Source organism: Triticum aestivum, chromosome 1D, assembly GCF_018294505.1.
Source record: "Triticum aestivum cultivar Chinese Spring chromosome 1D, IWGSC CS RefSeq v2.1, whole genome shotgun sequence".
In the NCBI taxonomy this organism is placed as follows: domain Eukaryota; kingdom Viridiplantae; phylum Streptophyta; class Magnoliopsida; order Poales; family Poaceae; genus Triticum; species Triticum aestivum.
Window position 1 is genome coordinate 45,286,214 of NC_057796.1, and position 17,019 is coordinate 45,303,232.

Here is a 17,019-nt window from a genome sequence, read left to right on the forward strand (position 1 = left end):
GTGGCGTGACCAGGCTGTTGGAGTCACAGGGGGAGCTTTTCCAGGTCTGCGTTTGCTTTCGGGGTTTTGACCCCAACGACATCGGTGCCGTCCTTGTCCTCAAGATGGATTTCGACCATGGCCGCCGCTGGCGCAGGGTGCATGACATTGGAGACAGGGTCTTCATGTTGGCTCACGGAGGCAATGCGGTTTCTTGCCCGGCGAGCGCATGCAACCTGCAAGGGAACCGTGTCTACTTCATGAAGAACTTCCTCGAGGATGATGGGGATCTGTGCATCTACGACGTGGTGGAAGAAGTCCTTGAGATTCTTGTGGTTCATGAAAGGGACTTGACTCTTTCACGCACCAAACCTTATTGGATTGTACCGCCTACTGCCTAGTCCACACATCCCATGCGAATGTAACTAGTTTTTTTTAACCCTCAAAGTTTATTGCTCATATCAAAAGAGTTACATCATGTAGTAGAAAGGGCAACAGGAACGAGGATGGATCATCATCCCAATTTAAATCTAAAAGATCATAAGATTTTTTTGCCAATTGATGGGCAACATTATTCACTTCTCGTGAGCAGTGTGTAAATGAAATTGCTTTCTATCAGCGATGCAATTGCAAAACACTTCGCTAACATTCCGTATAGGGGCTGAAGATGTCGGCTTCACCAATACATGCGTTGATCAATTCCAACGAATCAGATTCGATTGTGACATGCGTGCACCCTAAAATCACGAATGTAGATAGTTACTAGGAAAGTTAATGTTTCGCTGGTACTCCCTACTCCCATAATATAAGATGTTACTTTCTCCATTTCAAAACGAAGGAAGTACTAGTAATTTTGATTGTCCTAGGGCACTTATGATTTGTCCACCAGTTAATGTTTTTTTATTGCTGAACGTGTTCTTTGAATTAACAAAGTCCTTGCAAAAAATAAATAAGTTACTAAAGCAAGATTTATGTTCATTTGGTCCACTAGTTATTTTTTCCACTTGATTGTGTTTAATTGTTGGACATATGGGTGTAGTTTTCGAAAATCTGTTTCTGAGCTCGGGCTCAGCTGATCCTGATATCTACGCTGGTGGTTCACGTCAAGATCTGTGCATCTTTTTGTATTTCACGGCCGTACAACTGAGCCCGAGCTCCAATTCCATTTGTAACGTGCATCCATCTTCATAATATGCTAGCTGCCAACCACCGGTTAGCTAGCATACTTACTGTACATGACAAGACACAAGAAAGAAAGAAAATTTGTTCGGTTAGTAGATGTGCACACACACTTGTGCGTTGATCTTGTTGAGTATATTGATTAAATTGAAAACATAGGTTAGATTAGGAAATATTCTGGCTTGCCTTGTATTTCAAATAGATTATGTACTCCTATATATATATGCCAACGAGGCTTAAGCAATAAAAACAATTATTCCATCAAATCCATCTACTCCTTCTAACATGGTATCAAAGCTGCATGCATGCATGATTCACCTTAGCTTGCTCGCTCGCTCGCTCGCTCAAGTGTGCGTGCGTGTGCCGATCGGGTTGATGATGTGCAGCTGATCGAGAATCGAACACGTTTTGGTGCTCATATATAGAGCAATCGATTCCCGATCTGACATTCTACACATACCCTTGACAACATTATTGGTATGGCACTATATGGCTACGCAACCGGCCGCTTATTAGCTACCTAGCCATATTCTGATCGAATCGTGAACGTTTTGGTGCTCGATCATATATATAGAGAGATCAGTCGATTCTTCTCGATCTGAAAAACATCATTGGCATGATGGCTACACGCCTACGCAAAGCCATTCTCATCCGTCTTGGATGCATGCATGGTGACACACGGCCAGGATTTCTGTTAATTAATTTCAGATCGATCATGCACGCGCGCGACCTGGCCCGGGAGAGTGAGTTGGCCGGCCGTGTCCAAACCGGCCAGCCGGCGTCCACCCAACTGATTTACCCAAGCAGCTAGCGCAACCACGTCCACCGGCTGTTTGATCGGCCACCCAAACGACGCCAATGCAAACAAGCAGCTCGCTCGCTCGCTCGCCCCCAGCCGGCTTGCCGCAGCGCACCATGCATGCATGCAACTTCGAGCTCGACTCGCACGACGCACTGCTGGGAGGGCCGCCTCCAGAAATTTGGGGGCCGACGAAAATTAAAATAGGGCACTAAAATTTTAAAATATAATCATCTACTAAAGAACCAATATAAGTAAAGCATACTTTGACTTAATTATATAATTTCAAATATGTGCTATTTGGTACAATATTTAGAAAATATATTATATACTGATGGTAAAATACAGTGAGTACACTCAAAGGCCACCAAGGCATTGTCAGTGATCATGCGTCCTGGTATAAAAGCTCTCTAAGCCGGAGATATGATATAATCCAAGATTGGCTTAAGCCTATTAACCATGCATTTTGAGACAACTTTGTAAATCACATTAGAAAGACTGATGGGCCTAAAGTCGGTGACTTTGATAGGATTTGCTATCTTAGGAATCATAACAATGATAGTATCTTTTACCTCCGGGGGCATAATTCCAGTATTGAAAAACTCTTTCACCGCTGCAATAATATCGTCTTTTACCATAGCCCAATTGCGTTGAAAGAAACATGACGGAAAGCCATCCAGGCCCGGCGCCTTTAGTAGTCCAATCTGAAAGACCACGTCAGCACTCTCTTTATCTGTAAACTCATCACAAAGAGCCTGATTTTCCAAGTCCCCCACCAAAGGCGTGAGAAGATCTACAATGGATGCTGGGTCAAGGTGCTGGTTTGCCGTGAAAATACTCTTAAAATACTTGGTTGCCACCTTCATCTCTTTCTTCTCAGTAAAAGTACATGAAAGTACACACAAGCAAGGTTTATTTCAGACTTCACGCGAGTGGACGCCTCCTCTATGTTACACGATGCACGCACACACGGGACATGACTGGGTTGTGCGACCCGACCAGCTAGATCAAGTTTTGCGTGCAGTGCAGCACCAGCCGTAAGCAGCCTAGAGTACCGTGCATGACAAGCTACCCCGGCCCTTGTGCTGCTATTTTAGTTCTTTTTTTTTCAGGGAACCTGCTATTTTAGTTCTTTTTCTTCTGAGGGAACCTGCTATATATTTCAGTTCTCGTGCATACGTAGTAATACGAGTTAAAGAGGACCTGCTGGCCTGGTGTGTGCTTCACGCCATGTCTTATTTGAGGGCAAACAGGGAAGACGGGCCAGGCTGTAATTAACGTGCATTCTTGCTCTGATCGGGGAAACAAACAAGAAAGAAAGTTTGTTCGGTTAGTAGATGTGCACACACACAGACACACTTGCGCGTTGATCTGATCGGGGACGATGGCCGGATCGGAACAGCCGGACGCAGGCCATCTACGAGCAGCAGGTGTAGGGCACGGGGAAGGAGCGGTCGGGCATTGATATGGCGGAGACGACGATCATGACGATGAGCGGCTTCCGCCCCGACGCGGTGCCCGTGTACCGCGAGCTGCATGCATGGTTCACCTCAGCTCGCTCACTCGCTCAAGTGTACGTGCGTGTGCCGATCGGGTCGATGATGCGCCAGCTGATCGAGAATCAAACACGTTTTGGTTCTCATATATAGAGCAATCGATTCTAGATCTGAAATTCTACATACGCTTGACAACATTATTGGTATGGCACTATATATGGCATTAGCTAGCCATATTTCTGATCGAATCGTGAACGTTTTGGTGCTCGATCATAATATAGAGAGAGCAGTCGATAAATTCTTTTCGATCTGAAAAACATTATTGGCATGGTGGCTACACGCCTACGCAAAGCCATTCTCATCCGTCTTGGATGCATGGATGGTGACACACGGCCAGGATTTCTGTTAATTAATTTGCTGGTGTGTGACGATCGTCGATAGGATGCATGCTGGATCGGATGGGACATGGCGCGTCCCCCGACCGGTTCAGTTGAGATCGATCGTGAAAACTGCGTGCCGCCGATCTATCGGCCATCTCGTCCCGACGCGAGCTGGCCCGGGAGAGTGAGTTGGCCGTGTCCAACCCGGGCGGCCGGCGTACACCCAACTGATCGACCGAAGCAGCCACGTCCACCGGCTGTTCGATCGGCCACCCAAACGACGCCAATGCAAACAAGCAGCTCGCTCGCTCGCCCCCAGCCGGCTTGCCGCACCGCACCATGCATGCACGCATGCAACTTCGAGTTCGACTCGCACGGCGCACTGCTGGCTCGCTCGCTCGCCCACCGTCTATTAAAGGAGCAAGGGACGGCAGGCAGCGCCGTCCGTCCGGCCCCATATTTATCGATCACTTGGATCCATCGCTTCTTCCACAACACGTACGTACGTACGTACGTTGCTAGCTCGCAGTCGCAGTCTCGCAGAGCATCTATCGCCAAATAAACCAGCTCACTTGGATCGATACTAGTGCTAGCCAGCAGGCCGATGGATCGCTACGACGACCATGGTGATGAAGCTGCAGCTCGCCGCGCTAGCAGCAGGCGTGGTGGCGTTGCTGGCGCTGCTGCCTCTGCTGGAGCCGGCCGCCGCCGCCGGCCTCAAGTTTTTTTTTTAGAACGAAGACGCATGGACGCGTCCGGCTTTAAATTAATAAAGCCACAACGGCAGCGTGAAACAAGTCATAACACAACCCCACAGGCCTATCCGGCCAGCGCCAAAGGATCATCGGAAGTTCCATGCGCAGCTCAACCAAACCAAAGACATTACAGGGCATAACCTGTACAGAGCACGCAGGCTCGTCAAGCAACAAAAGGGACCATGGACATCACCATAGTCAAGGCTCCCTAGCCATCACATAGACTTGCAGCAAACGTTGTTGAGCGGTGTTGGTCAACTCAGTATCCCTGCGCCTCCCCAACGGACTCCACTGCTGCAATAGAAGGTTACATTTGAAGAGGATGTTAGCCGGATGCGAAGGGAAGCAACCCTCAATAGTAAATTTGTTTCTAGTAAGCCATATAGACCAGAGAAGTGCCCCGACACATCTCCACATCACCCGTTTAGCACTCCCGTGTATCGTATCTAAAAGGTGAGTAAGCTCTGCGGCCGATCTGGGATCCCACTGAACACCAGCCGCCGCCCGGACCGCGCTCCAAGCAAATCTAGCAAGGGGACATCTGAAGAACGCATGGCTGGCGTCCTCAGGCTCCCCACACAACGCGCAGGGGCCAGTGGCCGGCCCATTGCGTTTGGCCACATTTAAGGAAGTCGGCAACTTATCGCGAAACAATTGCCACATGAAGAGTTTGATCTTCAAGGGCAACTGCGCTTTCCATAGCCCCGCGAGCGCCTGCTGTGCCGTCCCTCGACACAGCCTACGGTACAGAGAGTTAACCGAGAACTTGCCCGAACTGGTAAGCGCCCAGCTGACCGTATCTGGTTCGTCCTGAAGGGTGATCGGGTTAATAAGGTGCATCAGGGCCAAGAGGTTGGACTGCTCTAACCCGTTTAGTTCTCGTTTGAAATAGATCACGGGAGGACTAGCCGCGAGCGCAGCCGCCACCGTGATGGATGGATCGACGGCCAGCTCGTACAAATCCCGGAATTCCATCCATAAAGGTTGGGCTCCCAGCCACCTATCCGTCCAGAAACGGGTCGAGCGTCCGTTCCCAATCGAAAATTCGCCCCCATGGCGAACGCCGGTTTGACCGACTGCAAATCGTTCCAGAAGGGGGAGCCCCGTGCCCGCCCATCGAAAAAGTTCCCTCCTGGGAAGTACTTGGCCTTGAGGAGATCAACCCAGAGGCCTGAAGCACCTTGAGTGATTTTCCAAATCCACTTACACATCAAGGCGATGTTTAAGAGTCTGGAATTGGTGATCCCGAGGCCCCCCAAGGCCTTGGGCCGACACACCGAGGCCCATTTAACCATATGATATTTACGGTTTGGGCCGGTTCCTTCCCAAAAGAACTTGGCTCGGGGCGTGTCGAACTTCGCATGCACCCCTTCTGCGAGAAGAAACAAACCCATGGCGAACATTGGCAAGGAAGACAGACTTGAATTCGTAAGAATGAGTCTAGCCGCCTTGGAGAGGAATTTCCCTCGCCAGGGGCACACCCTCCCGCGCACCTTGCCGCACAGCGGATCCCAATCCTCTATCGTGGGTCGTTTGGTATCAATCGGGAGCCCGAGGTACGTAAAGGGAAATTTGCCAACTTTGCAATTAAACCAATCCGCTATACGTCTACCCTCGTCCGGCTCCACCCCCATCGCCATCAACTCACACTTGTGAAAGTTGATTTTGAGACCGGACATGAGCTCGAAGCTAATGAGAATCGCCTTGACCGAGGCTATACTCTGGAGGTCCGGGCGAAACATCAAAAGTGTATCATCTGCGTATTGCAGATGGGTCACTCCCCCTGGAATGAGATGGCCTACCAGCCCTTGGATATGGCCAGCCGCCGCTGCTTTGATAGCATAGCGGACAGCGCATCAACAACAAAGTTGAACAGAAGCGGCGACATCGGGTCACCCTGCCTAAGGCCGCGTTTGTTCCTGAAGAAATGCCCTATTTCTCCGTTCACCGACACTGCAGTTTGGCCACCCGAGACCAATTGCAAGACGCGATGACCCACACCGCGGAGAAACCACGACCCAGGAGCACTTGGCGCAGGAAATCCCAATTAACCCGGTCATACGCCTTCTCGAAGTCCAGCTTCAACAGAACGGCTGGTTCCTTTGTGCGTTTAAGCTCGTGGACGATTTCCTGGAGAGCGAGCGGACCCTCCAGGATATTACGCCCACGGATAAACGCAGATTGGTTACGCTGGATCGAGCGGTGGGCAATCGGACCTAATCGCGTAGCGCACGCTTTGGCGCAGATCTTAAAAGGCACATTAATCAACGCAATCGGGCGATACTGTCTGATGTTGTCAGCCCCCTGAACCTTCGGAATAAGCGAGAGCACTCCAAAGTTAAGGCGGGAAATATCTACCTGGCCCCGCATGAAACCGTTACATATCTCGAAGATCGGCTCTCTAAGGGTGGGCCAAAATCGCTTAAACATAGCAACCGGCCATCCGTCCGGCCCCGGTGCTGTGTCCGCTTTCATCCCCATGAGAGCGGCGTCGATTTCTTCGGGGAGAAACGCGAGCCCCAACTCGTCGTTCTCCGTTTCTAGCACGCGTTGGGATCCCTCCCACACGTCCTCACGGAGGCCCGCTCCCTGGGCCTCACTAGTTCCCATCAGGTTGATGTAGAACTCGTAAATGTGTCGCGAAATGTCTTCTTGGCGCAGCAGGAGCCCCTGCTCCGATTGCAGCCTGAGTATAGCGCATTTACGGCGCCGACCGTTGGCGTATGCTTGGAAATACTTGGTGTTGGCGTCACCCTTAAGTGTCCATTTGAGCCCACTACGCCGCCGCCAGTATTCCTCCTCGGCGCGAAGTATGGCCTCGACCTGCCCCTCAAGAGCGTATCGATGAGCCCACTCCTGCTCCGAGAAGACACGAGCATCAGCTTGCGCATCGATCCTGGCAATCTCTGCCGTGATCAGCGTTCTGTGCTCCTTGTCCATCCTCCCTAGGTTGGTGCCCCACCCCTTGAGGCTCGCTCTCAGTCGGCCCCCGACAGCATTCCAAAATTCCATCGGGCCACGTTGGGGTCCGACCTGCTGCACGCACGCGAGCCATTTCTCCTTGAAGAGCGACTCGAAGCCTGGTACTTCAAACCAGGCCGTTTCAAAGAAAAACCGCGGGCTGCGACGCAGCCTATCCTCCCCCGAGGAGTAGACTAGCGGAACGTGGTCTGATCCAATCCGTGTCTCCGCGACCAACGCGCACAAAGGATAGCCCATTTCCCACTCCGGCGACATGAAGACCCTGTCAAGCACCGAACGAACCGGGGCAAGCTGCTTATTAGTCCAAGTAAAGCGTGCTCCCGTTCTGGCCACTTCCCTAAGTGCCATGGCAGCAATTGCCGCGTTGAACATGGCCACCCTCGGCCAGTTAATGATGCCATTATTCTTGTCCGCTCCGGACCTAATTAGGTTGAAATCCCCTCCCACGAGGACCGGGAGTGCCGCGGCCGTCACCGAAGTGACTTTTTGTTGGAGTTCTCCCAAGAACTCCGCCGATCTGGAATGATCGGCTGGTCCATAGACCTGAATAACTACTAACTCGCGAAGCGTAGCACGAATGCGGAAATGAGCAGCTAAGAAGAAAGAGCCCCTATCCCAGTTGATAATGTCATACACATCGCGGCTTAGACCCATCAACATGCCCCCCGAGCGACCTACCGCGGGAGTAAAGTGCCACTCAAAACGTTCTAATGGGTCTAGCGAAAGCAGCTCATGAAAGTGGAAATCCATCTTAATCGTTTCTTGCAAACCTACGATGTCCACGTCCTCTTTGCGCATGTACTCTTTGAGGAGGGTGCGCCGACCCAAGTGGCCAAAGCCACGGATATTCCAAAACAGCGCTCGCATCTAAATGACACGGTTGCGGAGCCGTACACCCCTAGAGGTGACCGCTTTCGCCACGCGCCTCACCTTGCCCCTGCAAGGCGAGGGAGAAGGGGCAACCCCTGTTGCCTGTCCCTCCTCCTCGGGCACAGAAAGAACCGCGCCGACCCCTCCCTCGGGGCCCTCCGTCCTCTGTTCGGCACGCGCTGCAGCAGCAGCCGCGAGCGCGGCCTGCGCCAACTCCTTAGCGCGCACCAGAGTAATCAGCTCTCGATGACCACCCACACACGCGGGATCGACACCACTTGCATCTAACACCTCCATCAAATGCTCATCCGAAAAAGAATCAAGCACCGTAAAACGGGGGGGTGGATTACCTGAAATTTCCATATTCTTCTGGGCCTGGAGGAGTTGCGCCCGCTGCAAGGAAGGCATGTTGCCCTTGGCGCCCTTGGAGCGCGAGCTCGTGCGCACCGGCACCGCCGCCACCGTCTTGGTACGCTTGGCCTTGGAGCTCCGCGCCATCAAGGAGGCCTCCTGCAGCAGCGGATCCACGGCCGGAGGAGCCGTCGGGGCCGCCAACGCCATGACCGACTGCCTTGGGGTGGGGGGCACCAAGAGGATCCATCGCGCGTATCGCCTCCGCGCTGACCTTGCGCACAGCCGTCTTCTTCATCATCTTCACTGAGCCACTTAGGGAGTTGCCGCGTCCGCCCGAGGCCGGTGACCCGCCTGGAATCATGCGCGAAGGGCTGGGAGAGAGGGCGATCGGCGAGCGCACACCGCCCACTCTTGCTGGTCCCAACGGGGCCGCAACCCTGGGTGGAGAGGACACCGACCCCAGGTTGGACCCGTACTGGTTGGGCACCGAAAGCACCATCTCAGCCGTGCCCATCCCAGCACCAGCGCGAGGCACCTCCACCCCCTCCGCTGGCGCCGCCGCGCCCGCCGTAGAGATCCCCAGTTTGTCCCAAGCAGCCGCATCCTTGTCCTTGTCCTTGGTCCTGTCTTTGTCTTCGTCACCCGGGTCCCCTCCTCTGGGTGGATGGGGCGGGGGGAGAGCAGGGGCCTCTGGGCGCGGGGGAGCAAGCTCCGGCTCGAGCTTAACATTGTACCCAGCCCCGTTGAACCAGATCTGCACGGACCCCCGCAGCTTGGCCGGCGCCCGGCACGCGAAGAGCATGCGCACCGGACCCGCACGGATCAGGGACAGCTCGTCCACCACCAGCGGGCGCCCGATCATCGTCGTCGCCGCCATCGGCCTCTCCACCCGACGCTGCTTCGGCAGAATACCCCAGAGCTTCACCCACACCTCCGGCATCGACAATGCCTTGGGCTCCGCGAGAGCAGCGTCCCGGATATCGGCCGTGATGTTGTGGATGGAGAGGAAGAGCTTTCCACTGCGCGTCGCCATCCTCAGCATGGCCGGATCGGGAAAAGCCACCGAGAAGGAGTCCGCGTCAAAAGGGGTGACCATCCAATCCCACTCGCCCTCGAAAAGATGCGTGAGCTCCTTCTCCAGAATCTCCTTGGACAGAATCCCCGGCTCTGCCGAGACCAGCGCCGCGTTGGCCCCCAGCGAGCCCTCCGACGCCGCGTCCGTCTCCTCGGGGTATTGAAGGCAGAAGAAGCCCCCGCCCGCGAACGCGTGCCCCATGGATTGGAGCATCAAGGGCTTGCCGCGCGAGGGGCAGTAGGCCGAGGCATGTCCCTCTTGGCTGCAGATGACGCAGAGTTGCTTGAAAGCGCACTCGTTTTGGAAGTGCCCCGTGCGCCCACAGCGAAAGCACTTCGGCCCCTCCTCCACTTCGACCGGAATCGGTTCCGCCGCCGTGCCCTTGGAAGAAGAAGGCTTCGACTGCTGCCTCATCGCGGGCTTGTGCTTCTTCAGCTTCTGCTTGGCGTAGGGGTCTCCGACGCGGTCGCCTCCGGGCGGCAGGAGCGACTCCTTGCGCTTGAGCTCCAGCCCCTTTCTCTTGTACTCCTCCTTCTTCTTCTTTTTCCGCTCCTGCTCCTTGAGCCACCATGGGGGAGGCGGCCCCCAGCCGCCGTCGCCGCCGGCGCCGGCCCGCTCCTCCGCCCGGATCTGCGCCTGAGCCCGCAGCTCGCGCTCACGCCGCCGCTCCGCCTCCGGATCCAGCGCCGCCCTCTTGTCAGCACGTCGCTCCCCCTTCGAGCCCATGGCTACGACCTCTGCGAAGGATCGATCCAGGGGAGGTGGGTGGGTGGGATGGGAGAACGAACGGGCGGAACGGCCGAAGCGCCGCCCCTCCGCAGCAGTGGCAGGAAACCCTAGTGAGCAGTCTAGGGCGCCTCGGCGGATCCACATCCACTTATGTGCTGGGCGCTCCCCCCGCGGGCCTGGGCTCCGGGCCGGGGAAACTGGCCTGGGCTGCACCGAAATAGCCCCTGTCACGGGCGCCCCTCCCTCCGCAATGGGCGTCAACTGGGCCGCGAGGCCCGAGTGGCCCGCGGCTGCAACCAGGCCCATCAGCCCAACCTGGCCGTCTGCGCCAACCCTAGGCCAGGGATCGGGCGACACTGCCGCCACGTCCTGCACCTCTGCCGGCGCCGCCGCCCCCGCCACCGGCTCCGGCGCGGGCCCCGGGACCTTCCGGAAGGGGGCCGCCGCCACCACCTCCGTCTCGGCACGCCGGACCTCCCGACCTGCCAACGGCCGCGGCTGCTCCGCCACGGACCGCAGCGATGCCCTCCCCGGCCTCCCTGGCCGACGAGCACCGCGGCCACCAGGCGCGAACGCCCGGCGCCGCCCCGCTCTGAGCGAGCCCCCTAGCTCCTCAGCACGGGCCACAAAATCACCAAACGACGGCAGCGCCCCGCCACCTCGCCTGTCACCACACTCGCCGTCCTCCGCCTCCGAAATCTCGCTGTCACTTACCTCCGAAAGCGCCCAGAAGCGGCTCCCGCCCCATCCCAGGACCGTCGTCGCCGCCGCACCTGAAGCCGGCGACCGGGGGGGGGAGGAGGGCGTCGGCCGCCCCGACGCCCGCACCTCCGTCCAAGCCTCCGCCTCGCCGCGACCCGCGGCCCCGGCCGCCCCGCCAGCCTTCGCGCCTCCTGCGTCGCCTGGACGCCTCAGAGCCGTTGGAGCCATCTCAGGAAGTCCAATTTTCTGTTGGTCACCTGGAGGCCTGTTCCTGCCAGGAATTATTCGCCCAACCACAACTACATCCGGCCTCAAGTTCACCACCGACGATCTCGACTCCGACGCGTTGATGTGGGAGCTGTACGAGACATGGGGCGCGCGCTACCATGTACTCCCTCCGTCCGGAATTACTTGTCGCAAAAATGGATAGAAATGGATGTATCTAAAACTAAAATACGTCTAGATACATTCATTCTTGTGACAAGTAAATTCGGGACGGAGGGAGTAGCACGCGACCCTGCGGAGAAGCACCGCCGGTTCCACACGTTACCAAAAAGGCTTTCGCTCCACTTTATATATAAAGCAACAACCAATCGACATCCGAAACTGATACAAACACAACACCCCACACCACACTCACACACACCCAAGGCCAGATACATACTCCCTCCTTTCCGGTTTATAGGGCTTATCTCAAAATTCTAATTTTTTCATTTTATAAGGCTCAATTTGGTTGTTCCTCATCATAAGTTCAGGTTCTAAGGTGCATTAAATCATTACATGCAAGTATTAAGAGAAAATTGACCAGTGCATGTACTTTATGCATGCATGCATTGCAATTAATGCATTGGTAAACATAATTTCGTGAGGAAAACAAGAGCATTAATTGGGTGCTTTTGCAAACTACAAAAAGTATTCCACCACTCACCATCTACCTTGGTTGGTGAGATTTTTGAATTGAGCCCTATAAACCGGAAAGGAGGGAGTAGGTGCTAAAGGGCTACAACATTAACAACATGTTGTACGACTCGAAGTAGACTACACGAGAATACATTAAGCATCACTACAGAGCCGCCGGCGCTCTTCCGATGAAGATATCGTGAAGAGGTGAAACTGAGGCTCCACGAAACCGAGCGCTCCAAGACGGTGCCTTCGGGAAGGACACGACACAGCAGCGCCGCCACCGCCCGATCGAAAGATCAAATTTTCATCCGAAGCACGACGAAGGTAGGGAGCAACCACAACGGAGGCTTTAGGAAGATGGCTACGCCCACTGGCGTCCTCCATCGGTCTAGCGAAACAAGACAGGGTTTTCACCACGACACACAAACTCCGCCTCCGACATAGAACGTTGAGATGGCAGTCACCACACTGCCCACGCGGCCATGGCCACTAGCCGCCGCACCTGAGCCGCAAGCTCAGCCCACAAACATCACGGCTTCCACTACCCGGGCCGCCGCCCAGGAAACAAGATGCCCCAAAGATCCATCATGACAATGAGTGATAACCGCCCGGTAAACTACGACCGCCGACAGAGCCACTAGCGACCGGAACGACCAAATTGATCAGGGAGCAACCAGGTCGGAGAAAGGGACGGGCGGGAGCGGACTACATCGACGTCCGGCACCCCTGCCGGTGATAGGTGGCCTGACCGCATCGGCGCCACCCATCTCTCCCACCCCTTCTCCAAACATCACCCCTGATGCCCAACCGGAGCTCCCTGCCTGGATCTGCACCTAGACCAAACCTATGACCCGCTCAACGACGTGAGAAGCCAGACCGGCCACTACCTGTAACCATGGGAGAGATCTAGAAGCATCCACAAGGACCGCCCGCAGACGAGCGGATGCTGGACCATGTCCAGTCACCGCTGTGCACAGCCCACACATTACCGTGAGCCGCCACCACGTCGTCGCACCCCACCCCATGCTTCAGCCTGGAGGCCTCCGCCAACACCCCGCGACCAGCATCGCCGGCTAGAGGGACCGGAACCGGCAGCACGCACCACTAGAGCCTCCCGCAACTGACCATCACCAGCATAGCCGTTGCTGCCACGCGCCCAGACCCCGCCGACGAGGGCCCACCCGCCACCAGACCCAGCCGAGATCTGGATCTAGGCGCACGGGGGCAACCACCGCCGCCGCCAGGAGGATGCGCCCCCGCCGCCAGCTCCTGGGGGAACGCCGCCACGCCCTGTGCCAGCACCGCGCCGCCGCCCAACGGCCACGACCCGCGCCGAGCCATCCCGAACGGGGGAAGAGGAGAGGCCCCCCGCCACCGCCGCTGGTCGGGCTTTGTCTGGCAGCGCGCCGAGGCGGCAGGAAGGAGAAGAGAAGGTGGGGAGGGAGGCGAGGGCGCGGTGGCTAGGGTTGCCCCTCCGGTCGCCCGCGGGTGCGACGCGGAGGGGAAGAGCGGGGTCCCAATTCCACACGTTCAAGGAGATGGTGCTCCGCCTCGCGTCTCGTGCTGGAGTCGCAGGAGGCCGAGCTCTGGGTCTGAACGCCTTCACGGACCTGAGCGCCCACGGGTTCAATCGTGACTATAAGTGTCGCATGACGATGATGGCAGTGGAGCGGTGCAACCTCAACATCGCTGCTCCTCCGTCCGTGAAAAGGCGCGGCGGCGACTTGCCCCGTGAGAAGACGTGCAGTGACCAGCCGTGCCTGGGTCCAGTCCTGGACCAGGGGAATTGTGGCTCGTGCTGGGCCTTCTCTACGACGGGCGCCATGGAGGCTCACCACGCCATCATAGGGGCGTGAAACAAAGCTGGTGCAGCTGTCCCAGCAAGAGCTGGTCGATTGTGACGCTTTCCAGTACGTGACCAAGAATGGTGTCACGTTGTCGACCTCTTATCCTTACGTAGGAGTGAAGGGTACGTGCCATGCCAGTGCTACACCGCGCGAAGTCGACCTCATCATATGTGGGTTCGAGGAGACGAGATCCGACGACGCAACTGCTTTCGGCAGTCACGGTCGGCCCAGTCCGCGACAACAACACAGACTTCAGAGGTTACGAGGGCGGCTTCTGTTAGAGATACGACGGGTAAATCAACACGACGAAGAACGAAAACAAGTAAGAGACATGAGATTTAATGTGGAAAACCCCTCCAACACGAAGTGAAAAAAACCACGGCCCTCAGCCAGCAAATGTTCACTATATCGAGGGAGGTTACAAACGTCGGGGATTTACAACTGATCAACTTATCCCGTGCGGTGGCTTACAAGAGGTATATATAACACAGGTGACCTAGGTCAATATTTATCTGTAGGGGGGGGGGGGGGGGCTTCGCCCCCCTCCACACCCCGCAAGCGTCCCTATCAAGGGCAGTCCACATGGGCTAACTTCAGACCCGCTACGCACTGCTGCATGATTGGGGTGACGAGGGCTACCTGATCCTGCCGTGCCCCGATACGCCACCGCTGCCTGCTCAGGGAGGGCGGCTCTTACCCCAACATCGGCATCTGACTGATCGCCAACGCTGTACGGTATGTCCAGAGGGAGGTGCACTCGATCTTTGGTCTGCAGATAGATGCTTGATTACTACTAGGAAAATTGCCCGTGTGTTGCACAGTAGAAAAAGTAGATTTCATCATCATGCAAATGCATATAGACGTGACAGTGCGTACACAAACATTGTATACGATCCTTCCAGGGATCCACCTCTTTGGCTGTTGTCCACCATCAGCATGATACCCCCACAGACGGCAGGACACGTCAACCTTAGTGAGCGCGCGCCCTAGCTACTCCACGCCAAGGGAGGTCGAGAAGGCCCTCGAGGCAACACATAGGCGCCCAACAGTGTCTTCATCCTCCTACTCCTCCACCCAACAATTGGTCAACTCAACTATGTGTAAATTACCTCCAAAATTCCTTGACCTCCTATACAAAGCCTTTACCTTCATGAACTAATCATGATACTACTTGTTAGTAATTAGTATGCTTGACTAACAAATGGCGAATAGATGCTGCTGAACTGGTGTTGTTTGCTAGTAATACTTGACTGCTGAGTTCAACCTCTTTAATTCCATGGCATTAGCTCAAATAGCATACCACCAGATCAAACCATTTTTTTATGTTAGGTATGTTTTTGCTTGTATGCATATTATACCCAAACCTCTATTTCCGGGGAGGTTTTCGCCATGAGGTTTCACCACTTGTATGAAAATGACCCCCGGGTAAATTGGTATAGGGCACGTGTATTATTTTGGTAAATGACTGTGTACGAATGCGTGGTGTGCCCTGGTTTTGGTTTCAAATTTTTTGAACGTGTGTGGGGGTTGCATTGGTTCGTTTAGCATTTTTCTCTATGCGTGGATCAGATTTCGTGCCCTGACACATCCCTTTTGCTTCGATGCTTCTCTGAATTCGTATTGGTCATCGGGTTGTGTTCTGGCCGCTGTTGGCCCAATCGTGTTGTCGCATTCTGTCCCTGCCGCTGTTGGTCCAATCGTCCCGTCGCTTTCTGTCGTCCTTGCCGCTGTTGGGCCAATTGTCGCGTCGCTTTCTATTTGTCATGGGTCTGCGTGCGTGCCGCTATTGGCCCAGTCGGTGTTCTCTTCGGCAGGCGGTGTTGTGTTTCCTTCTGAGAGAGCTGTGCCGTCTCGATCGCTTCATCTAGACGGTGCTGCCGCTACCGCTTTCAATGTTGGTTCGCGAGCCTTCCATCCTCTCTGATCGATGCCGCTTTTCTCGTGCTTTCTGAATTATAGTTTCTCTTGTGTGGTGCGGGGCTATAAATAGGTCATTTCCCTTGTTGTGGCTCGGGGCTTCTCCCCTTCTCTCGCGAAGACTTCAGCGATCGGCGCTTGCCGCTCGCCGCTCTGCCACCGCCCCACCGTCCCAGCGATCCATCGGATCACCATATAAGAAGATCCCGGTTTCGCCCATGCACATGCACACGGGCCGCAGCTGCGAATCCATCTCTTCGCTTTTTGCCCTACACGAACAACGCTCCACGACCGCCCTCCTTCTCCTGGTGCATCAGTGCCATGTCGCCGTATTTGCAGTCGCCGTCACTTTGAGATGGACGTCTGGAGGGGCGAACCGCTGTCGGGCCGAAGGTCATGGACGTGGAGCCGTTGGAGGGCATTGCGGCCGCATTTACCTGCGAGGCCACATGCAGAAACGCAGGACGGCGCCGCTGTGGCATGCGATGGCGAGCCGGTGCTGGTGTTGGGGAACATAGTATTTAAACAAAAAAAATCCTATGATCACGCAAGATCTATCTAGGAGAAGCATAGAACGAGCGGGGAGAGTGTGTCCACGTACCCTTGTAGGCCGAAAGCGCAAGCGTTTAGTAACGCAGTTGATGTAGTCGAACGTCTTCGCGATCCAACCGATCAAGTACCGAACGCACGGTACCTCCGCGATCTACACACGTTTAGCTCGGTGACGTCCCTCGAACTCTTGATCCAGTTGAGGCCGAGGGAGAGTTTCATCAGCACGACGGCGTGGTGACGGTGATGATGAAGTCACCGACGCAGGGCTTCACCTAAGCACTACGACAATATGACCGAGGTGGAAAACTGTGGAGGGGGGCACCGCACATGGCTAAAGATCAACTTGTGTGTCTTTGGGGTGCCCCCTGCCCCCGTATATAAAGGAGGGGAGGAGGAGGCCGGCCAACAAGGGGCACGCCAGGGAGAGGGGAGTCCTACTAGGACTCCAGTCCTAGTAGGATTCGGCCCCACCCTTTTTTCCTTCTACCGGACGGGGGAAA